The following is a 23,416-nucleotide window of genomic DNA, read 5'->3' as shown; positions in this document are numbered from 1 at the left end:
GGCACTTCAAAATCCATTTTCAGCCTGTCTCTCGTCTGTCTCTTGCTGTCTGTCTCACTGTCGGTCTCGTTATCTGGCTTCCAAATGAACTCTGATGGTTTCCTCCCTGGAGAGGACTCGCTTGGGCTTCCTGGAAAATGGAGGAAGTCTTAGGAAAGTGGGAAGCAAGGAGGGATCTGGCAGTGAGGTGTGGGCAGGGAGGGGCAGGATGGTGCAGGGTGGCTCCCTGCAAGGGGCAGGGTGCAGCTACAGCAGGGACCAGCAGCAGCAGAGAGGGAGGGGGCATGCACACAGAATGAATGCACACAGAAGTTTGTAGGACTGCTCTTACCAGGAATGATGCGTTTCCAAGGAGTCGTGTCCTCTCTAGAGGGAGAGGCCACGTGTGTGGTTTTTTTCACACCCCTCTAAGTGGGAGGGGAGACTGGCCTCAGGTGGGCTCCCTGAGGAACAGAAGGAAGTGTAAGAGGCCATCCCATAGCCACAGGAATGAGTTGTCTTTATAGCAGAGCCTGCCTTGGAGATGGCTCAGATCATAGACTGTAGATTTGAATCCTCTCCCTGACGCTTGGATACTTTGTTTTTATCTATACAATGTCTTTTTTCTATAAAATAGGAAAATAGAATCATGATCCAGTATGACTTACTGCCTTAATTAGTATAAACCTGGGCCTGGCCCAGAGCAAGCATTGGTGAGCTTTAGCTGGGAAACCCTATTGTTCTTCCCAGTTGAAGCAAGATGGGTTCTGAAACCATAGAAACACAGAAAACACATGTCAGCCACTTTGGGCACTCCTAGCTCTGCCAGAGGGTGGAGACCTCTACTCAGATTTTCCAACTATAGGTCCATGTATGTCTGTTTTTCTGTCCCCACAACCAGGGCTGGTGTATCATGGGCCTAGGCCTCTGTTATCTTCTCTGTAGTAGAAGCAGCTGGAACATAGCTCTCCTGATTCCTACAGGGTGGCCAGCGGGACTCCTGGGCCTTGGGTTTGGTGCCTACTCACTGACTGGACTCAAGCCCCTGTCCACGGTGTTAATCCTCATCCCACTCCTTGCCTCAACCCTGCACGCCTGACCGCTAACTTCAACATCTCCCAAGACCTCCTCATCTCCGGGATGAATTCTGAGCTCACGTTCTGGACCGCTGCCAGAAAGAAGGAAGCGGCGTTAGTTTAAAGCATCACACAAAAGGCCGCAGGTAATTATGTCTCTTTTAAGCTGCTAACAGGATTGGCCGTTTGATAAATGGGAGGATTTGAGGCTGTTTTGTCACTGACAAGCTGTTGTAAGATCATATTGGAAGCTGAAGACAGTTTATCTTCATATGTGTGGTGGAGAGAGGGGAATTCTCCGTGGATTTTACACCCTCTTCAAATTAATGTGATTTCCTAGGCTGGTCCTGGGCACAGAGTGAGTGATCTTTATGACTTACCCCCTGATTAGATTACCTGGCTCAGTGGCCACCTCAGAGTGTCCTGGAGCTCACCAGGCCCCTCCCCACCTTGTCCCTCCAGCTCTCTGGCTTCCCTCTGACCTCCCTTCTCTCCTCTGCTAGCCCTATTTGAAGGCCCATCTGCTAAGCAAGCCCACAGCTCAATTACTCCTGGCTGGCCTGAGAGGAAAAAGAGCTCTGGTTTCTTCAGCTTCTCTGGAGGGGGTAGAGAAGAGGCAGGCGATGGGAGTGGCACTTGGTGGGGGGAACAGAGAAGGAGAGTAGACATGAAACAAAGAGGGAGTTGAAACAGAAAAGCAAGCTGAGCCAGAGGCATGAGTACACAAAAACAGTAGCAAAGGGGGAGGAATGGGTTTTCTGCTTTATTTCCAGAACCTTCCTTAGAAGCACAGGTACCAAGACAGCCAGCCCCCTTTCCCTTCCTGAAGGCAGGGTTAAGCAGGTCCCCGGGCATTTTCTATCAGATGATGGCTTCATTGTCTTCAGCACCCACACCACTGTCGCCTTGCTTATTGTTCATTTCTGTGGTTTAGAAGACCCACGTGAGAGCAGCAGTCATTGTTGCCATGTTCTTCCCAGAGCTCCAGCACATAGTAGGTAGGCTCTTGGTGACTGTGTATGTAATGTGTGGTGAGGCAGGGATTTGAAAAAAAAAAAAAAAAAAAAAGGCAAAGAGGTAGTAGGGCCAGCTTGGCATCCTGACACAGACTTGAAGGCAAATGGGAGGCTGCCTGGTTCGAGGTTGGGTCCTTAAGGTTGCCATCACTGGCTAGATTTAAAGAGACATTTTTGGTGAGAGAATGTTCCAGGAATTCTTTAGACAAAATTAGGCACCTTTTGGACAAAGTTTCTTGAGATATGACCTGTGCAACACTTGTCCTTGAGTTCCCTGGAAGCCTGCATTTCTCTATACATTTCACATAATTCTAAAGTGGTTTTGTGGGAAACAGGTCAGCTGGCTCCTGCCCTGGTGGAGTAAAGAGTAAAGTCTCTCTCTCTCTCTCTCTCTCTCTCTCTCTCTCTCTCTCTCTCTCTCCTGTGTGTGTGTATGCATGTTGGAGGGGTAGTGGTTAGAATCTTTGCAGTGGATAGGAAGGCTAAGGCGCATTGTGTCTAACCAGGATGCAGTTCTTTTTTACGAACTTGAAACATCTTGTGAGGAAGAGGAGTACAGCAACAGGTTCGAGACTGAGAAGGAGTCCTTTCTGCTCCGGGCCAGCTGACGTTCTGCAGCTGGTCAGCCATGCCTCATTCCCCAGGCAAACTGTGCACCCACCTCCTTCCCCAGGCTAGACTCCCTGCTTTTTTAGGATCCTCCCACCACTTGTCAGCAATCTGTGCTCCATTACTTACTGGCTACTACACCAGTGTTTCAGCTTCTAAAACACATATGCACACACACATGACAACCCCAGCATACCAAACACAGTTAGGGCCCTGAATAGACACTTGACACACAGTAGTAGGTACTATAGAATGAAGGACAGTTTGCCTGAGCCATGGTTCAGCTTGAGCATGTCCATTTTGTGGTTCATCTTAGGCTGAGAAAGGGTGGGGTGGGGTGATATGAAAGCCAAGGTCCAGGAGGTTGAAAAAAATAGCTCACCCATATCATTACTGCCCAGGAGAACCAAGGCACGATACAGCTACCATCACCTCCCACCCAGCCTACACTCCAGAAGCCTGGCCTGACAGAACACCTCAAATAATGTGTGTTCTGGGTGCCTCGGAAGCTTCTGTTGCTTTGTATGCAGTGCTCCTTTGCACCTTAAATCACTCCTACCTTTAGTGTTCACGGACCTTCCTAGATGTCTGGCTCTGTATCTTTTGCTCTTGTCACACTGAACACTGTTACCAAAGATGTGTTTCGTATCTGTCTTGTTCTCTGGAGTGAGAGCCTCATGATAGGAGAGACTACATCTAAGCCTTGCCCACTGAGGAGGTCTCTGCTATTGCCCACAGGGCAGGGCATAATGCAGGCTCTGAGATGGCAAGATAAAGATAATCTCTGTTCACAGAGATTCCTTCACGTGCTAGCACACATGGGTGTCGAATGATTGTATAGATTAACGTAAGGGTACAACTGTGACAAGAACCATAAGAAAGGGGCTGATAGGGGCAAGAAGACATAAGAGCAATGGTCAAGTAAGCTGGGTCAGCAGGCCTTCCTTAGAACACGATATTTTTAGAAGATGATATTACTCTGAGGTAGGAAAGTCAGTATGCAACAAAAGCAGAAGAAAAGGTGTAGGTCCTGCATCAGGACAGGACATGGCCAATCCAGAGAAACAGAAGTCAAGTATGGCTGAGGTGTGTGGGGCCACTGAAGGGGGCTGGAAGCAGTCAGAGGCCAGACCAACATGCCTTGCCAAGTGAACTAAGCAATTTGTTTCCTCATCAGCAAGCCAGGGATTTAAACACTGAAGAGTTTGAACAGCAAGGGGTGGGCACCATCAGCAGTGATAAGATGGAACTGCATTTTAAAAAGGTCATTTGGGCTTCTGTGGAAGAAGGAGGAAAGGACTTGAGAAGAGACAAATAGACCAATCAGATATGCATTGGAGCCGTCCAGACTTGGTCTCTCAAGGTGGTGCAGACGAAGATGGAGGGTAATGATGACTGTGTGAGAGAATGTTTTCAGTGCACATTTTGGATGGCTAGATGACAAAACCAGGAAGAGTATCTATCCCTAACCTTTGCCCTTTCCTGTAGCCATTGGCTTCCTTCTGGGATGTCAGGCAGGTGGGTCACCAAGGAGGAAGGGGTTCCAGGCATCTTCCAGACCCACAGGCACGCCCTGCTTTCTGGGGGATGCAGGGGAATCCTACACTGTGTTCCTCCACTCACCTTCTAAGCTAGACCCAGGCAGAGGATGAATTTCTTTCATCCCTGCAGGAGCTTTGCATGCTGGGAAATGTAGTTCTGGAGCAGAAAACTGGGCCCGCCCCTGGCTGTGGGTCTGGCAGACAGCCTGGTTGCCATGGCAGCAGCTGGGCTGGAGCCACCGAACCATTTCATCCACAGCTCTGCTGGCTCTGAGAGCTTCCAGCAAGAAAGCTTGGGCTCCAGGGAGGAGGGTGGGAGGAGAGGGAAGCAGAAGGGAGAGGGAAGGAAGAAGAAGGAGGGAGGCTCTTCTGGGCCTTCCCCAGAGGCCTAAGCTAAGCTTACCACTCCTTGGGACCTGTGGACTGAGTAGAGAAGTCACTAGCTCAGGCTCACAGCAGGACTCTGAGCTGTTGGAGCCCTTCAGACCTCATAGGTTCCATTCTGTGAATGCAGAAGCTCTTAGCCAGAGTAAGAAGGAAGCAGCCCTCCTACCCAGGGGAACTCAGCCTGAGTGCAAAGGCAAGAGAGTGCAAAAGCATTACTTAGGAAGGAAAAGGCCTGCCCATCCTTCCTCTGAAGTGTCCCTAGGACACATTCCCTCCTCTCTGCCTGCTGGCCACAGTTCTAGTTCATTCTCTCTCCCCAGAGAAGTCTTTCTAAAACACAAATCTGGCCCTGCTACCCCCCACTCCCCTGCTTAAAATTCTTCAATGGCTACCCTTTGCCCACGGCTGGACTGGGTCCAGGCACTCTAGTACGATCATTCATGGCCTTGCTGATTCCAGCCTGCAGCTTGCTGTCCAGCCATCCTCCTGCCTTCCCATCTGCTACACTCTATCAAGGTTTTCTCCTTCACCCCTGTCTCTGCACATGCTCCTCTCTGCATGAGGTGTCCTGCCCTCCACCTCCTACCTCAAAGCCCACCAAACCCAGCCAAAACACCCCCACCCACCCTGTGCAGCTTTCCAAACTCCTCCAGCAGAGGAGAAATGAACGGCCCGCTGCTCTGAGCTCCCACAGCACTTTGTACTTTCCTCTAAAGCACTTATCACCCATGTTGTGACGACTGTCTCAGTAGCTGCCTCTTCCCTTCTCTCTCCTCATCCACATCCGAGCCATCCCAGCATCCCCAGGGCCCAGCACAGTATCTGGCACAAGGTAGGCACTCAATACATGGTGAGCGGGATTAAACTCAGAAAAGGAAGGTTTTTTTGGGCCTTTGCCACATCCCCACTCTGCATTCCTGGACCTCTCCTACACCAGCTTCTCCCTTGGGGTCCCGAGCACTTGAGCATGGAGTACGGAGTATTGCACCGCAGCTGACTGGTAGACCTTGTCAAGAGGCTGGTGTGTTCTATTCTGGGCAGGGGTGGCATGGGCACCTGCACATGGCGGCCGTGAGCCTCTTCTTGTCACCGGGAGTTTACGTCAAGTCACACCCAGGTCTCCAGAGGCGAGGTGCCTGTATCTTCAATGGAGCTGTGATTTATGAACCGAGCTCCAGGAGCTGAGAAAACCAATTAGGCTTCTGCGCCTCTCCACCTGGAGGCAGAATAATTCCAGGCAAGTCTTTGCTTCTGGGCAGAGGCTCCATCTGCCCGGGCCGCAGTGTGCACTTTGCTCATGCAGACTTCCATGCCACCCCCGTAGCCTGCTCCTTGCTCAGTCACTCCAAGCTTCCTGAGCTAGCTCTCGGGAGGAAGGCTCTAAATCTACTGTGTAACCTGCAGAAAGCCCTTTCTAGGTTGCCACCCTTCCTAAACCTTATTTCCTTATTATAAGAGGATTTTGTTGTTTGTCTTAAAGTCCTTGCTTGCCTAGGTCATTCACTCATTTATGTATGCATTCACTTGATTGATATATTGATATATTCTTGTCAAAAAATAGATAGATTTATTAGGTATTTTCTTGGGTTGGATGCTGGATTAATTACAAAGAAGTGATTCAGAAACATGGTCCCTACTCTCAGGAAGATTTCAGTCTGAATATTACCCTCAAGTGCTTTGAGGAGGAAGTGATGTGACTGGCCTGATTTGAGATGTCAATAATTTTTAGCTCACTGACTCTCAGCTGCGCACCTGTGAGACGGCAGGTGTGGGGGATAAGGATAAGAATGATCCAGGTGCTTACCTCCCAGACACAGCACAGAGAGGCCCTAGTCACTAGATTCCACAACGGTGATAAGGCCAGGAGAGAGGAGGTTGAGAGTAGCTAAAGCAGGGTTCCAGGCTTTCTGGGAGAAGATTCTCTAAGATGGAGAGATAGGTCCTTTACACCCGGTAGGAAAGAATGTGAATGGGTGGGAGCTTGGGCAAGACTGACTTAGGCCAGAAAACAGCCTTCCCTGGAGTCCTGGCAAAGTTTATATCAACCCGACACAAGCTAGACTTATCTGAAAAGTCTGGGAATCTCTTATGCCTCCATAAGATCCAGTTGTAAGGCATTTTCTCAATTGCTGATCAATGGAGGAGGGCCCAGGCCATTGGGGGTGGTGCCATCCCTGGGCTGGTGGTCCTGGGTTCTATAAGACAGCAGGCTGAGCGAGCCATTATAAACAAGCCAGTATGCAGCGCCCCTCCATGGACTCTGCATCTGCTCCTGCCTCTGGGTTCCTGCCCTGTCTGAGTTCCTGTCCTGTCTCCGTTCAGTGGTGAACAGTGCTGTGGAATCACAAGCTGAATAAACCCTTTCCTCCCCAACTTGCTTTTTTGTTGTGGTGATTTGTTGCAGCAATATAAACCCTGACTAAGACACCTGGTTAGGGCTAAGGATGATGAATTAGGGTGTTCCTAATGGGAAAGGGGAGGGCCTCAGCCTCACAACCTGGAGGAAGTGGGTATTCCCAGAGGCTGCGATGTCACCTCCGCAGTGCAGGATGTGAGTCCTGCAAGGGGTTGAGGAGAGCACGGCCTGGTGTTGCTGCTGTTCTCTTACAGCCCCTCCTATATGCTGGGCCCATTGTGCTGAACGACCTCCTCAAGTCATGCTCAAGAGGGCTAGGGTTCCAGGGCAGAGTATGGACTAGGGTGTTAGGGAGACTGAAGATGTTAGGGAGCAGAGACTAAGACGGGATCCTTGATGCTTCTGGAGAGAAGAATGGCTACCTTGCTCTGGAGTTCCGAGTTTGGGGGTTCAGTTCCTCTAGCTATAAAATCTGCTAAATCTTGAACATTTCTGGGAAAATCCCCAGGTTCTTTGTTTCCCTTTCTTCTGCAGTTGGAACAGGGTGACATGCCCAGAGGCTACAGAGAAAAGCTGGCTCCACCCTCTACCAAGGGACTCAAATCAGCATTTGTTGACATTTCTCAAGACACCCTCAGTGCTGGTGACATTTCAGAGACCTGCTCTCTGACAGGGCTGGAGGATATAAGCCTGACCCCAAAGCCTTTGCTCCAGACCCAGCCACAGACCCAGAGCCACTGGAACGAACCTTGCCTTTCCGCCACCACCCCCCGACCAGTGTTGACACTCCCCAGGAGGCTCCCGTGCCATCTTGAAAATACTGACGGGACAAGACTGAAGCAGGTGTAGGCTCAGCCCTTTGCTTGCCAAGCCTCAACATCTGCCTCTGTGGGATGGAACCCACAATCCTTGCTTCCTTCAGGGTAGAGCTGTAAGTGCACAGTGGTGGGAAAAGGGAAGTGCTACATCACTGGGTACTGTTGTCCCAAGTGGGAAGTTCAGATGGAAGCATTAGACCCTGGGTAGGGTGCAGCATGGAGGATCAACAGGTGCAGAGGCTGGGGAACCCCAGGCCAGGATCTGGTAATCTCATGCATGGGCGAGAGTCACTGGGTAGGTAGAAGTCAGCACATGGACCTAGGGGGAGTCTTTGATACTCTTGTTGATGCTAACAGAGGGCAACAGAGCTATGGACCACATCAGAACCAGTACTAGGGTAAGGTCAGACCACCCTGAACCTGCCTGATCTTGGAGCTAAGCAGGGCTGTGCCTAGTTAGTACATGGTTGGGAAAACCAGTTCGTATCAGGAGGAAGAGCCAAGCTTCACTCACTGGTTTCACTCTTTCATCTCAGGCTAGTTAGGAAGCCTATTTGAAAGGTCGGGTCAGAGTGATGACAGAGTGTCTAGATTTTGGAGTCAGCAAAGCTAATCCTGGCTCTCCAGCTCACTAACTGTGGCTTTAGGCGAGCACTTCACCTTTCAGAGCACTGTCTTTCTCAGTTCTGAAGACGGGCAGTAATGCCTCAAACCTCGCAGGCTTGTGCGGAGAATTAAAGAGGATAATGTTTCAAATTTCTTAGCATGAAAGGCCACGTAACACACCCTGAGCTGCTTTGCCAGACTGTACCATCAGTGGTTTCAGTTGTCAGGAAAGCAGGTTGGACCTCACCAAGCCCCCTTTTTCACCTCACATGAGCTTCACCCATAAACAGAGAGGACCATCTCCCCAGCTGGTGCTTATACTTTTGAATGTGTGCCAGGCACCTGGTGCGCACCCACCTAGGACAGAGGGAAAGAAGAAAACCAGAGTTCTACTTGGGTTGCAGATGTGCTGATTATGTGAGGTAGGTTTCCCACCTGAGTCTCCGTTTTTGCCTCTTGTAAGAACAGGAGCTGGGGTAGGGCTTGAAGGGGACGAGTGCTTGCTGCCCTTTCAGAGGACCTAAATTCCCAGCACCCTTGTCAGGTGGCTCACAACTGCTCTGGGGGATGCCCTCTCCTGGCCTCTGCAGTCACGTGCACACACACGCACAAGGGCACACAGCCTTTAGAACAACTTTCTAATTTACAGAAAATGCTGGGAGAGTGTCATAAGCTGGAGAATAGCACAAGAAAATAAGTAGGTAGCTGGGAGAAGAGAGGTGAACAGGAAGGCTGATCTGGATGTTCCAATGGAGCGACAGGGGGAAAAGGAGGCTGTATCATGCTAAGCAGTGTTCTGCACAGCGTGATCAGGTGCTGTCCCCATACTGGACTCTGGCAAACCATCCAGGAAGGATTGGGAGGGCAGTCACTTGGAAAATTTTGTATGTAGGCTGTGTATTAAAAGAAGAAATTTACTGAAATGAAAAGGTAGAAATTGCTGGACACACACACACCCCTTGATCATTTTTTTAAATTTTATTTTATGGTTATGGGTGTTTTGTCTTACATGTATGTCTGCGTACCATATGCATGCAGTGCCAGCGGCGACCAGAAGATGGTGTTAAATCCCCTAAAACTGGAGTTGGGGTCAGTTGTGAGCCTCCATGTGGGTGCTGGTGATTAAACAGCCCTCTGGAAGGTCAGTCAGTGCTCTTTACAATTAAACCATCTCTCCAGACCCTTGATTACATTTTGGTTAAAAAAAAAAATTTCTTTTTCTTGTTTTAAAAAAAGAAGATCAAGAATAGGTGGGCATGGTGATACACACCTGTAATCCTAGAATTTAGAAGGCAGAGCAGGAGGATTGCCTTAAGTTGGAGGCCAGACTGGTCTACAGAGTGGGTACCAGACCGTCCAGTGCCACATACATGGCAAGACCTTATTTCAGAAGCTAAAGAGAGGGGATGTGTTGTTAATGGTGCCAGGAATATGACTGGTTTTTAACTTTTGTGTTTTTGCTTTCTGTATTCATCACATTTCCAGAATGCGCATGCATTGCTTCTATAATAAAATGCTATTTAATAAACAAAATGGAGAACAGTAACAGTGTGTACCCGCTGGTGCTGTCACGGTGCACTGAGGTAATGATGAGAAACACAGGCTTTGGCACAGTGCACGCTGGGCAGTTATGTGCTGCTAGGATGTCTGTGTTTTTCTACCCCCCAGCCACTACTAGCTTCAGCTGACTTACTGGAGGTGCCTCCCCTCTCCTCCAACTCCCAGCCCAAGCAGGCCGCTGCTGATATTTGCTGAACAAATCACTTCTTTGGTATGGCTTTTGTTGGAAGGAAGTATGTGTTTATATGGGTGAGGGTCCTCAGAGCCACCTTCCTCTCCCTGAGCCCCCGGGATACAACTCTCAGCCAGGCCCTTACAATAAGCAGGAGGCAACTCTCTGCTAGGGACAGAGAGCCTCAGTGGTCTGGGTCAAAAGACAACCTTGTCCCCACTCTCCCAGGCTAAACTCTCCATTTACTTTCTTTTCCATTTCTGAAACTGAGTCTGACTGTAGCTCAGGCTAGTCTGGAACTCACCGTTTTCCTGTCTCAGTCTTCCCAGCGTTGGGATTATAAAAACAACTTTGAATTCCCCTACTCCCCAACAGCTTTCGACATTGGCTTCCTTGTCCACCCTAAAACTCTGGGCCAGAGGTTGAGACTGACGCTATTCTTCAAAAACCGACTAGGATTAAAGCTAGCCCTCTACCCAAGGAGCTGGTTCTCTGTCTAGTCTGAGATAGCGTCCAAGATAAAGCTTCAAAAGCAAGATCAGGCTGCCGCAGGATTATGTTATGACTGAGGACTGCCCTGAATTGAAAGCCGAGCTTTAGACACGCAAGCTTGGAATCCAAGCTTGCTCTGGGCTGAACGCTGAAGCTGAGGCTGGTTGAGGCCGAGGCTGCTCCTGCACAGAAGATTGGGGCTGAGCTATTGCATCGCAGGGAAGCCAAGAAGGAGGTGGTGGGCAGTGAACTGCGGGGGTGGGGCGCGGGCAGCCAGTCTGCGCCAGAGGCAGAGAGGCAGAGACGCCTTAGGAGGCTCCAGCTCGGCGTTTCTGGGTGAACCCGCTTAGGGTGAGGGGAGCCCCACACAGGCGCTGGTGCTGAGGGCGCTGGGGAACCCGCAGAATCGAGGAAGGGCTCTGCAGGCAGCTGAGGAGCACTTGCTTCCGAGGGATCCCGGCTCCGGAGAGGGGCCTCCAGGCCCAGCGTGTGTGGTTTGTGCCCCATTACCCCAGCTCCACCCACTAGGAGCCCGCCGGGCTCTTTGCTCATTAGGCCGACATCCCTCTTTAATAAAAAATACATGAATAAATAAATAATAACAGCCATAACCGAGCGGGAAACCGCTTTCCACTCTTCTGTTCTGTTTCCTCCACTCCTTCCTCCCAACCGCGGTCCGGGGCTCCCGGTGGGGTGGTTTGTAAATCCTTTGCTCCCCGCAGAGTGGCAGGCATTCCTGGAGACTGCGGCTCGGGCCTCTGGCTGCGCTTGTGTGAGTCTAAGCCAGGGGAGGGGCTCTTCTGAGTTTTGGCACAGTCGAGACTTTGGGAACAAGACTGGAACATTCAGGGACTGGCATAGAGTGGAAGCAGTATGAGAGGAGGAACTGGAAAGCGGGATCTAGAGAGAGCAGGACAACAGGGAGCTGGCCTTGGAGGGAGAAGGGACTGGGAGGGAGGATTGTCTTAGAACGACCAAAATCTCACTTTTCGCATCGTCTCGCATTGTCCTGCACTGTCCCCTTTCTCCCTGTGCCTCTGTGTCTTACACTCTTTCTGTCTCTGCTGTGTGAGATCTCCCTTCCAGGAGATCACCTCCTTCCAGATCTCCGCCGCTAGAAGTTACTAGAAACCTTTCCGCGCCAGCCCATGGTTCAGGACCATGGAGAGCGTCCTGCAAAGCCAGGTACCCTCTCCCTAAGCAAACGCGATTCAAATACAGGACCGCCTTAGAGCCTGAGGCTGAGGCTGGGTGGAAGCTGGATAGAGGTGGTGGTCAACGAGAAGGATATGGGTGAAGGCCATTGCAGCCTGGTTCTACTGAGATGTGTTTTCTAAACTGGCATTCAGAAATGTTGCTGCTCTGGACCAAAGGCCTTCAGTTACCCTCCGCCTCCACGCATGTGAATACACACACATACACACACACACACACACACCCTAAATCACCACCTTTTGGAGAAGTGGGAAACAAAAAAGCTGCCAGTCCTGAGATATGCAGTTCAGGAGTTCAGCCCTTGCTAGGCTGCTAAACATACCAGCAAATCCTGGCACAGAGAACACTATGACCCGTGGGTGGCTGTTAGGGAGTCTGTGGAAGCAATCTTGTGCACACAGCCCCAAATCTGAGAGGGTGCTTAAGAGTAGGAAGAGTAGGCAATGGGGACCATGGTCTCTTAGGGCTGTTCATTCTGACAGCTGCAGGCTAGAAGCGGGAGGTCAGCCAGGGCCTTCCCTGGCCCTAGCTCAGAACTAACGGGACCCAGGAGTTTCCTCTTCCCCCAGCAGCTCCCTCTGGACAAAACCAGAAGCCAGATTTCAGGAGTAGTCCAGATGTTCAGGGGAAATACAGGGAAGTGGAGCAGATGGGGCCTGGGATTCCTGTGGGGGCGGGGGAGGAGGGCGGCAGCTGGAGGCTGGGCTGGGGCATGTGTTAGAGACAAGGTTGGTGCAGTGTGTGCCAGGGCAGGGCCTACAGTGTGGGCCTGGGATTCAGGACTTGGCTGAAGATCAGGTGGAGTCAGGTGGCCCTGAGAACCTTCCCTAGACCAGCTACTAAGATCTGAGCTGGCTCTAGTTGTGCCAGGGCCCAAAGGGTGTGTACCCTGTGTCAGAAGTGTGACAGGGTACAAGTGAGCATGGTAGGCCTGGCCCCCCACCTGCCCAGGGGAGCCTAGTCGGTCTGCCTATTACTTGGGCCTTTGATTTGGACCCTGGGAAGGCACCTGCTGCTTAGCAGCTAGACTGGGTCACTGCTTCTAGCCTTGGGGTGGGAAGTTTTGCCCATAAAAAGCCCAAGCTTTCTCCTTCCTTTCTACTTCAGGAGATAACTCATCTCCCCATGCAGGGTCCTTGATCCATGTCCATGCCATCTCTATCCTGTGGTTCTTGGGGGTGTGTAGAGCAAGGCAAAAGGGCATGGACTCCTATCGCCAGGCTCTAGAACTCACGCGGTTATGCCTCCAGCAGGGACTTGAGGTCCAGAGGCTGTTTCTCCCCATCCACGTTTTGCTGTAGCCAGCTGTTTCCACCTCCCTGTGGTCATACCAGTATGAAAGAATAGTCCACCTGTAAGATAAGCAAACTGAGATGCATAGACGCAAAATCATGCATGGAAGGCTCAGCTCTCCTCCGGAACAGGATCTCAAGCTGTCTACAAGGTTCTGGGGCAATATGGCCGCTAGCAAGTCATGGAACCCTGGACATGACTCTCTCTGGACCTCCCCTTTTTCCACCCATTGAATGAGACAATCTGAACAGGTTGATCTCCAAGGCCTCTTTGTGTTACACTCAGCTCTGGGAAATGGGATGGTGAGGGGTCAGCTGTGTTGATGACATCCGAGCTGGGGACAAAGCAGTAATCCATTTCCCTCACTTTCTAGGCCCTTGGGGCCTCCTAGGAGGTCAGGATATTTGGCAGGGGTGGGTCCTCTGTAGGCTATCAAGGTGGGGTTGGAGTAGCAACGTGGGGAAGCCACATTCTGGACTAATGGCTCAGGAAAGAGCAGAGGAGATCTGGGGTAGAAAGCAGAGCTAACTGGGCAGGCCAGTGCCAGACAGGCAGAGCCAGGCAAACAGAGCCAGGCAAGCAGAACAGAACGAGGCTCAAAGCTCTAGGGCTTTACAAATGGATTTTGCTAAAATGGAAATTTCCACCCATCCCTGAAATGGAGCCTAGCAGTATGGCCAGATCGAGTGGGGGCTGCTGCAACTGGGGGCATAGGCAGGGACAGAAACCTCAAGCCTATCCGTCCTCCTTCCTCCTCTCCCTCCCACAGGGGTCATCGGGTTCCTCAGGGACTTACAGAGTCCTCACGCCTTTTAAAACCCTTCCCACTTTCCCCCTAACCACTCTCCCAGTCCACATCCTCCTCCTCATCTTCAGGCTGACTCTACCCTAAACAGCCCTCACACCTCCCCCCCCTTCCCTCAAGACTGACCTGACCAACCTCCCACCTCTACCTTTTCCCCTTTTCTCCTCATCTGCTCCTCCTCCCCCTCACACACTTTCTCACACTCTCCTCTCAGCTCACCCCCCACCCCATTCACTCTGCACCCTCCTCACCCCACTTTTTGGAATCCTTTGCTGCTCCCTACACTCTCACCCTCCATTTCCCTCCTCCTGCCACTCCATATGACACTGCCTTCCTTTCTTGAACCCCCTCTCCTACACACTTGCTTATAACTATTAATAGTCTTTGTGGGGAGATGCTTTTTTTTTTTTTTTTTTTTTTTTTTTTTTTTTTTTTGAGACAAGGTCTTGGCTCTGTAGCCCAGGCTGGCCTTGAATTTGGAAATCTTCCTACCTCAGACTCCTCAGGGCTGGGATTACAGGAGTGTGTGCCCATACCCTGTACACCTGGCTCCCACTCCAATTCTTTAGGGCTAAATAGCTCCTGGGAAGGGGCTGACTTCTAACATCAGACTCCTAACTCAGACCCTCACTGTTGGGTGAACCAGGAAATTTTTGCCTGGTGTCCCTGAGATCATTTCTTTACTGGACAGTGGAGTCAACATCTAACTGCCTCTGCAGTGGGGATATTATGCAGACTGACTTATGGAACACTTGCCTAGCATGCAGGAGCCTTCATCTTGTACATTTGCCTGTTTTGTAATTAATTGATCCTTTGGGGGAGGGGAAGGATGGAGCTCATTGTGCAAGCCCAGAGGGTCAGAGTGAAGGAAAACAGTAAATTGGCTCCTGGGAAATATAGATAGTCCAGACCTTAAAGAGACATATACAGATACTGGCCATGGGGCATTCCAGAGAATGAAGACACCCTTTCCTTCCAAGGCTACTGCCCACCACAGCCTCCCTCCCAAAGGCTAACCTAAAAGCTGGAGTTGAGGACAGAGCCCTGAACATCCTAGGCCCCTTGGTGAGTGGGTAGAGAGAGTATTGCTGGACTGAAACAACACAGAAACCAACAGAGTATCAGCAGTGGTTAGAGGCAAGCTGCCACAGGTTCCCTTGAGGATTTTTTGCTCCAAGTACAGAGTTCAAGGTCTGGGTAGAGATAGAGGACTAGTCAGCTCCTTATGAGGCCTTAGTATCAGGAGACCCTCCTGACTGCAGGGAACAGGTTCCTGCTTCTAGGTAGGGGGAGAGCAGAGCATGTAGGCTGAGTGAGACTGAGCTTGGAGGCTGAATGAATGGGGCCTGTGGTCAAAGAAGGGCAAAAAAACTGCATTTAACCTCAGCAGGTAGGGCATTGAGGGGCACCAGGTAGGCCATGGGAGTATGACATGGAGTCAGGCTTCTTCCTCTTCAGCTTCACTGAGAATGAGCACCTGGGATGTCAAAGCTTCCTCTCATTCTAGCCCCAAGTGTTGGGTACTAATCTCAGAGCCTGGCCTGAGCTGGGCCAATCAGTGGAAGAGAAGCCATTGGTGAAAGTTGCTACATAAGGACAAGCAAACAGTCAAGTGGCCTTGGGGTCTGGGGCCTGGAAGGAAGAATAAGTAGGGGGATGGAGAAATGGTTCAGAGGTTAAGAGCATTGGCTGTTCTTCCAGAAGTCCTGAGTTCAATTCCCAGCAACCACATGGTGGCTCATGACCATCTATAATGAGATCTGGTGCCCTCTTCTTGCCTTCAGGCACATATGCAGGCAAAATACTTTATAAATAAATAAATCTTCAAAAAGAAAAAAAAAAGGATAAGCAGGGAGATGGGTCAGGAATAGGGAGCCTGGAAAACCTGGGGAACTAGACTGAAGATGCCTGAGAGGTATGGGTGGGTGAGTGGGCCAGGGTGGGCTGTGTCTCCGGTGACTCTATGAGCAAGGCTGAGCATTCTTGGGGCCTGTAGGCTTGTTCCTCAGAAACTGAGCTTGTCTCCAAACACTCAGAGCTATGGGGGAGGGGAAGGGGAAGGGGAAGGGGAAGGAGGGGAGGAGAGATTGAATTTCTTCCAAGTCTAACGCCTAGGTTCCCCCAGGCCTGGCAGGTGGACCTGTGTACACACTTCCCAGAGCATTGTGGGATGTTGGTTGTCATTAGAGCCTGGAGGCTCACCTCAGTTCTTTCCATTCCAGTTGCCCTTCCACAGGTCAGGAAAAGAGGAGCCTGGATCCTTGGAAATAGAGGGCAGTCATGTGACCAGGCTCAGCCTGTAGCCCCCTCACCCAGACTAAAGAAGTTCAAGTCAGGATCCTGGTGCTACCACAATCTAGTCATGTAGCTTTGACACATGGCTAAGTGCTCTAGTTTCCTCATTTTATCTGTCTGTCTGCCTGCCTATCTATCTATCTATATTTATTTATTTTGGTTTTATAGAAGACAGGGTTTCTCTGTGTAGCCTTGGCTGTCGTCCTGGACTCACTTTGTAGACCAGGCTGGCCTCCAACTCAGAGATCCCCCTGCCTCTGCCTCCTGAGTGCTGGGTTGTGCACCACCACCTCCAGCTAGTTTCCTCATTTTGAAAGGACAATAATAGTCATAACAGCCACATTTGCGAGCTGTTATTTTGAGCTGAGCCACGCTTGCTAAGCGCCTTACTCTTTCGAGATGCAGAGGATCAAACCTTATTTATGTGTACCAAGCAGGCCAACACTCTCATTAGCTACACTCCTACTTTGGTTTGTTGTTGTTTTGTTTTGTTTTTTTGAGACAAGGTTTTTCTGTGTAGCCTTGGCTATCCTGGACTTGCTTTGTAGACCAGGCTGGCCTTGAACTCACAGAGCTCTGCCTGCCTCTGCTGGGATTAAAGGTGTGTACCACCACCACCCAGTTTATAAGAAGGTTTTACAGCTAAGAAAACAGGAAGTCTGAAAGGTTAAGTGATTTCTTTTTTCTGTAGTCACCTGGCAAGTGAGGTGGTGGGGACTCTAGCCTCAGAGTCCTGCCCTTCGTGGAGTATGGTATGTATATCTCAGAGTCACTGTGAGGGGTAAATGAGATAATGCACATAAGGAAGTATTTAGCTGCTGCCTGGCACACAGCAAGTGCTCGGGCACTAATGTTGTTATTACTTATTCATTGGCACGGGTGCTCCGGGTTTTTGGTTTATGGCTGGGCAGATAGCAGGGGGCTTAGGAAAGGATGGAGAGGCTTCTTGGAGGAGGGGTAAGACAGGAAGGCAGTTTAAGGAGGTATTAGGTGCAGGGGTGTGAGGGTGAGCCCGTGAGGCACGCAGACTAGAGAAAAGGAAGTGAACGGCTGTGTATTTACTTAAAGATCACTCTTGTGATCTCACTGGCCAGACATCTGGTTTTCCTGGGCATCCCCAGGGAGTGGAAGTCAGACAGCATTACTTCAGCATCTCTGATGCCATTCACCTCAGGTCTGCTTGAACTGGCTCGATAGCTTGAGGGCTCAGGCCGTTTCACTACAAGCTGAACCACAGCTATAGGTCTGGTCCTGAAGCTTGCTGGGAGTGGCAGTCCCTTCAGGGTTGGTCACTGTCTGCTCAGAGCTTGAAAACACAATCTGCCTCCCTGAAGGGATCTATCATACTAAGCAAGTCAGAGGTTGCAAGGCATTGAAGGGACATGGGTGAATCCCTACATCCTACTCCCTCCCTAACTACCTGGAGAAAGAGACCCCAGGAGGCCGTTCACCAGGTAGCTGCCCTGTTACCTGAAGACCACTAAGGCTTCACAAGTCATTAACAAAATGGAGGAAAGAGCATTGAGTCATAACGGGCAGGGGGGAGAGTTGGCAAGCGAGTTCTGGAGGCTGAGACTATCGGGTGAGACCCCTGTAGGCAGGCAGCCACAGGATTGTTCATTACAGAATCAACGAGTTCCAGGAAACTTAGTGGGGCAAGCCAGGCTAAGGCTGGACCAGCACTGCTTAGCTGATAGGGAGGCTGAGGGCTGCAGACAGCCTTCTCCTTGCACGGCTTCTTTCATCTCCAATAAATACGGGACAGGGACTGAATGAATGGCTCTAAGCATAGGTTCTGCCTATTGCAAAAGTACCATGGTAATGGCTTTCATGGTCCCCTTCCTTTTCTGGGTCATGATTATTTATTCAATTCAATTCATTCATTCTCTTCCTCGCTCATTCAGCAGGCATTTCCAAGCACCTGCCTTGTGTTGCTCCTATCTTAGGAGCAGCGGGCAACAGCAAGCTACCCCCCACCTTAAAACAAATCCTATGAGCCACTGAACCTGTAGGTGTTTAGGGCGTTTTGTGTGCCAGGCCTAGATCAGGGAGAGGTGGATCAGCAGCAGTCTATAGCTTGGTCTCTGTCCCAGGAAGAAATCCTCCCTTTGAATAACAAGACATCTTGGCAGAGGCATCATTTGTGGCCTCTCTGCTGCCCAGCCCAGCTTCCCTAGTTTTCCCAGTTTTATATTCCCCAGCTTTCCAAACTCCCCAGGACTTTACAAGATCTAATAAATTCATGCTGGTCCTTGCTCTGTGTGTGTCTTCATGTGAATCTATGTGAGTGTTCATGTACACCTGAGTGTTCATGGGAGTATGTGTATATTCATGTGAATGTGTGTGTGTATGTGTGTGTGTTTCAAGCAAGGACTGTCCGGAGGCTGCATTCTCCCTGGGCACACGATCAGCTGGGCATCTGAGGAGAAACAGATGATACTAGTCTCTGCCTTACCCAACTGTAGACCCCACTGGCCCTTTCTGCCAAGAGAGGCTGCCCACAGGAACTGAGTACCCAAACTAGCTTGGAAATGGTTTCTCCTAGTCCCTGAGGGAGAACCTGTGTGAAGGCCAGGAAGTTAGAGAGAGTAAAACCAACAAGGCATCCTCAGAGTGCATGACCTCTCAGAGTGCATGACCTCACTGTCCCTTGGGTTTCAGTCCCTGCCTGGGCTTCTGGGCCTTTTTCCAACCCTGAAGGTGCCTGACCCAGAAGCCTTGTCCCATAGGCCCTATTTGGCTCCCTGAAGAGGCAGAAACAACCCAGGAGATTAGGTCTTTGTCTGTGTTCCATGGCCCTGGCTCTGGCTCTGACTCTTCCCAATGCAGAGACCTGTCAGAATGTTCTCCGAGGAGCTCGATTCTAAGCAACAGCTGGCCCAGCAGAGGGAGGCTGTGAGCAGCAGGGGCATGTGTGTGGAACACTGGGGGCTGGGTATCACGTGCCCAGAAATGGGGGGCCTGTGTCTGCACAGGCGTTCCCCCCTCCACACACACTGTCTGACAAAACGAGCTGCGTCCTTGCCGTCTCTATTTTTAGTCGGAACTGGAAGGAAAGGAAATTCGGGGGCCAAGCCACCAGCCCCGGCTGCCGCTGCCAGCACCCACTCCACGTGGTGCGGGGGCACAGGAGGAGCCCCAAGTACCAGAGCCTCAGGGAGGCGGCGCAGTGCTTCCTCCCACCTGCCAACCCAGATACAGGGGCCTGATGGAGCCTGGAGTCAGCGGACATGTTCTGGGTTGCCAACTGGGGAGGCAGTGCCTCCTTCCTGCCTGACCCCAAGGCCCTGCTGGAGGTGTCCTGCCAGAGAAGATGGTACAGGAGGATCCAGACCCAGTTTGGTCTCCTGAAACCAGGACCTTGGTAGCTCTGAGATATATCCTATTTGTGGACTCTTTGAGTGGAGCCCTGCTTTCTTCAGCAGGCTTAAACACGTGTGTTCAGGCTGGTTCTTCCTCATTGGGAGACTTGAATCAATTGACCTCTGCCAAGCACCCCTGCAGCAGAGTTGGGGGCAGAGGGAGAAGTGTTTCAGTGTCTCCATTGCCCTAGGCAGAAGGACAACCCGGAAGAAACCCACAACTGCCACAGTCATGACTTCTGAGTCCTAAAAAAGGTGGTCCAGGAGGCAGCAGATGCAGTGGTTAGAGCCTGAGCTCCAATCGGCAGCAGCTGTGGGTCCAGTCCTGACTACCTACTAGCCGCATGACACCGAGGAGGAGAACAAACCTCTCTGAGATTCTATTTTCCCATCTGCAGACATACCTTACACCTTCCTTACAGGGAGATTAAGTGAGAAAATGTAAAACTCAACCATCAGCTAATGGAATTCACAAAGTAGATTCAGATTCTGGGGAGATGGCTCAGCAGTTAACAACACCACACCACGACTTTTCCAGGGGACCTGAGTTCAATTCCCAGAATCCATGTGGCCCATAAAAACTATTTTAGCTCCAGTTCCAGGAGCATGAACACAATGCACAGAAATACATGCAGATAAAACTCCTATGTACGTAAAATTAACAATAAACAATACAATAAAATAAAAAATTTTAAAATTTTCAAAAATTTTAAGATTCAGGAGAGTCCTAAGTCTGAACCCCACTGTGTAGCTAATCTCAGGCCCACATTGCACATCCATCGCACTGGGAACTTTCTCCAAGTGACTTAAGACCCTCACACACATTTAAGAACCTCTAAAGACACTGACACCAAAGGTAAGAGGTCTGGATGCTAAGACCACGGTGGCCTCTCACTACTTAGGAAGCCAGCTTCCTTCTCAGCATTCCCATTTCCTTCTTGGGTGGTTACACAAACTGAGCTTTGTGGTCCAGCTGGGACATCCACCCTAAGGCTATAGAGTACAACACTGTATCTGTTTGTTTTTGAAACAGGGTCTCTCTAGGTAACCAGGCTAATGTCTAACTCATGATCCCCTTGTCTCAGCCTCCCAGGTCCAGGGATTGATAGGCATGCCCCACTCTGCCCTGCTTTCTGTGATGTCTAGTGAACAATGATGAAGGAACTTACTCAGACCTGCACTCGGGGCAGGCTTGAAGACAGCAGGGGAGGGCTCCTGCCTACTCCTTCCCAGGAGCTAGTATGGTCCATCAGCCAACATGTCAGCCAGCCAGCCGACAGAAACTGAGCTGCATCCCTCTACCAACCCGGGAGGCTGTTGCCATGGCAACTTCATATTTATCCACTTTAGCTCCTAATTAAGGGGAAAAGCATATAACATATTGGATGTCAAGGAGGCTTTGTGAGCCTCAATTTAGCGGCTGTGCCTGGATGTCAAACTCAAGCGTGATTGCTGTTAATCACCTCCCAAATTACCAAGACAGGTCACAAAGGGAGAGAGCCCCCAGTGTCAGGGGCAGCAGAGCCCAGGGGAGATGAGATGGGGGCAGAAAGGGCGACTTATTCAGCCTCATGACCTGGGAGACTGCTGGGCAAACACTGGTCCGATTATAAGGTCTGTAGGGACAGTGGGCAGGTCTGTTTTCACTGACCCTGTGTCAGAGAGCTTCACCCTGGAGATTCACAAATAAAGGCCCTTGGTCTGTAGGAAGGAATTGGCCAACTGATGAAGCAGGAGGCAAGTAAGAACCAACTGGTAGCTCCTGGTATCAGCAGGAAGACTGAAAGACGGTTGGGGATGGTAAGCATAGGCCAGCTTACCATCCAGTGGGATGGAAGGCCACCACATGGCAGGTGGGTAATCCCACGGAGATCTGCTTAGGATGGGCTGGCTGGGTGGCTGCATTTACCAGGTCACCCACAGTCTCCCAAGACATTGGTTCTTGAGCTCAGGTTAGGCCAACTCCTGCCTCGGTGACACTGGTCTGTGTCATTGGGTGGTACCTCAAAGCCATGCTCCTTGAAACTTTGGCTACTCCCTGGGACCGTATGCAGGCTGGCAGAGCAGTGTTGGGGGTCGAGGCTACTGGTAGGAGAACATTAGCAGAGCAGGTAAGAACTTGAGTTTGGCTGGAGTTTCATCTTGCCTATTTATAGCTGTGTCACTGATCCCATCACATAACCTCTCTCTGATTTGTGCCATCATTGGTCAGGTGGGGATTATGGTAACTCCTATGTCATGTGACTTGTGAGGCTCCCTCAAGACAATGTCCAGAAGGCACTCCCTGGCAATGTGATATGCTTTCAGTAACCGTGCAGATTGTCACCTGAAGAGGCTGGCTTTGAAAGAAGGTGCAGGCACGTGGAGACCGAGGGCCGGGCTTGGAAGAGTAGATGGTCATTTCTTTTTGCCCCTTTTTGACTGGTTCTGAAAGAATTAAACTCAGAAGGGAGCCTTAATGGAGGCAGGCAGAGGAGGCTGGGAGGAGAGGGGTTGGGACCGCTGACAGCCGTGTGACTTTCATGAAGATGTTTCTTGGTCTAAAGGAAGGCCATAGGAAAGAGGTCCTGGGGCTTGCTTGTCAGCCGGTCTAGGCAAATTGAGACGCTCCTAGAGACAGTGAGAACTTGCTTCAAAATAGAGAGTAGAGAGCAACAGTTCAGGAAGACACTCAACATTGACCTCTGACTTCCACATCTGCGAGTACACACACACACACACACACACACACACAGAGAGAGAGAGAGAGAGAGAGAGAGAGAAAACCTAGGATGGTTTCACTCTGAACTCACCACAAACTTCCTGAATGAAAATCAAGGTGTGTGGCCTTGGATCTGTTTTCAAAACGCCCTGGAGTGACTGAGACCCAACCAAGCCTGTGCTCTGCTGCTCAGAACCAGCGAGGCAGTTGTAGGTCAGAGCTTCAAGCAGAGATGGACAAACCCTCCCCACACCTGTCTTTTGCACACAGTACCCAGGTTCTGATTGAAAATTTGTACCCCAGAAAAATATCCACAATAAAAAACCCTGAATACCATTAATATTGATAACCCACTGCCATGGACCAGCCAAGCAAAAGCTTGAAGGATGAGGAAGAGGAGGAAAACTGTCAGCCAGGCACCAGTTAAGTGCATCTCATAAATTATGTCTTTTAATCCTCTTAACAGCTATGGAGTAGGTCAACCCATTTATACAGATGAGAAAGTAGAGGTTTAGAGAGCCATGTCAAAGGTCACATAGCTTATTCATGTGACTCAGACCTTAGTCATCTGAATCTATGGCTGACGCGACCTTTCTCTCTAGAGGCAGTTCAGGAAACAGGAGGCCCATAGAGCTTCAGTGACTTTCTCAAGCTCGCACAGCAAGCTGGTGGTAGGTACTTCTTACTCTCCATTCTCCAGATACAATTTGCAGACAAGTTAAGGATGATCTGAGGGGAGCGTTCTCAGGTCCGCACTTCCCCTCTGGGTAGAGGCCTGGAAAGAGCAAGTAGAGTGACAGAGAGTGACAGAGAAGGAGCAGCTTGCGACAAGGTGACCATGGTGTCTGCGGCTGCCTTACTGGCCTGGTAGGAGGAGTTGCATGGCCTGGTTTCCACAGATGTGGGCTGCAGCCGCCCGCTGAATGGGAGGCTATTAAGGGAAAATGCTTTGCAAGGAGCTGAGCAGCCGGGTGCACAGACCATCGGGGGCTGAATTGGAGCTTTGTCTCTCTAGCCTCCAGCAGACGGCTGCTGCCTGGGTCTATGTCTGGGAGGCTGGCTGGTCATGAGGCCAGAGGGTCACTCCAAGAAGGCTCTGTGGCCTCCACTCATTCATCTCCCTCTCCCTGCGG

At 50.6% G+C, this 23,416-nt stretch overlaps 1 long non-coding RNA gene across 2 annotated transcripts in view; it reads left to right on the top strand.

Annotated features, from left to right (window-relative positions):
* Positions 1-23,416, top strand: part of LOC132652325 (uncharacterized) — a 64,261-nt gene that overhangs the window by 2,855 nt on the left and 37,990 nt on the right. For both annotated transcript variants that reach the window (XR_009589833.1, XR_009589832.1), the window contains exon 2: positions 963-1,201. This is a non-coding gene — a long non-coding RNA (uncharacterized LOC132652325). The remainder of the gene's footprint in view (positions 1-962; positions 1,202-23,416) is intronic.

Source organism: Meriones unguiculatus, chromosome 2 (genome assembly GCF_030254825.1).
Source record: "Meriones unguiculatus strain TT.TT164.6M chromosome 2, Bangor_MerUng_6.1, whole genome shotgun sequence".
NCBI classification, from domain to species: Eukaryota; Metazoa; Chordata; class Mammalia; order Rodentia; family Muridae; genus Meriones; species Meriones unguiculatus.
The sequence above is the reverse complement of the archived record's forward strand: the minus strand, read 5'-3'. Positions and strand labels throughout refer to the sequence as shown.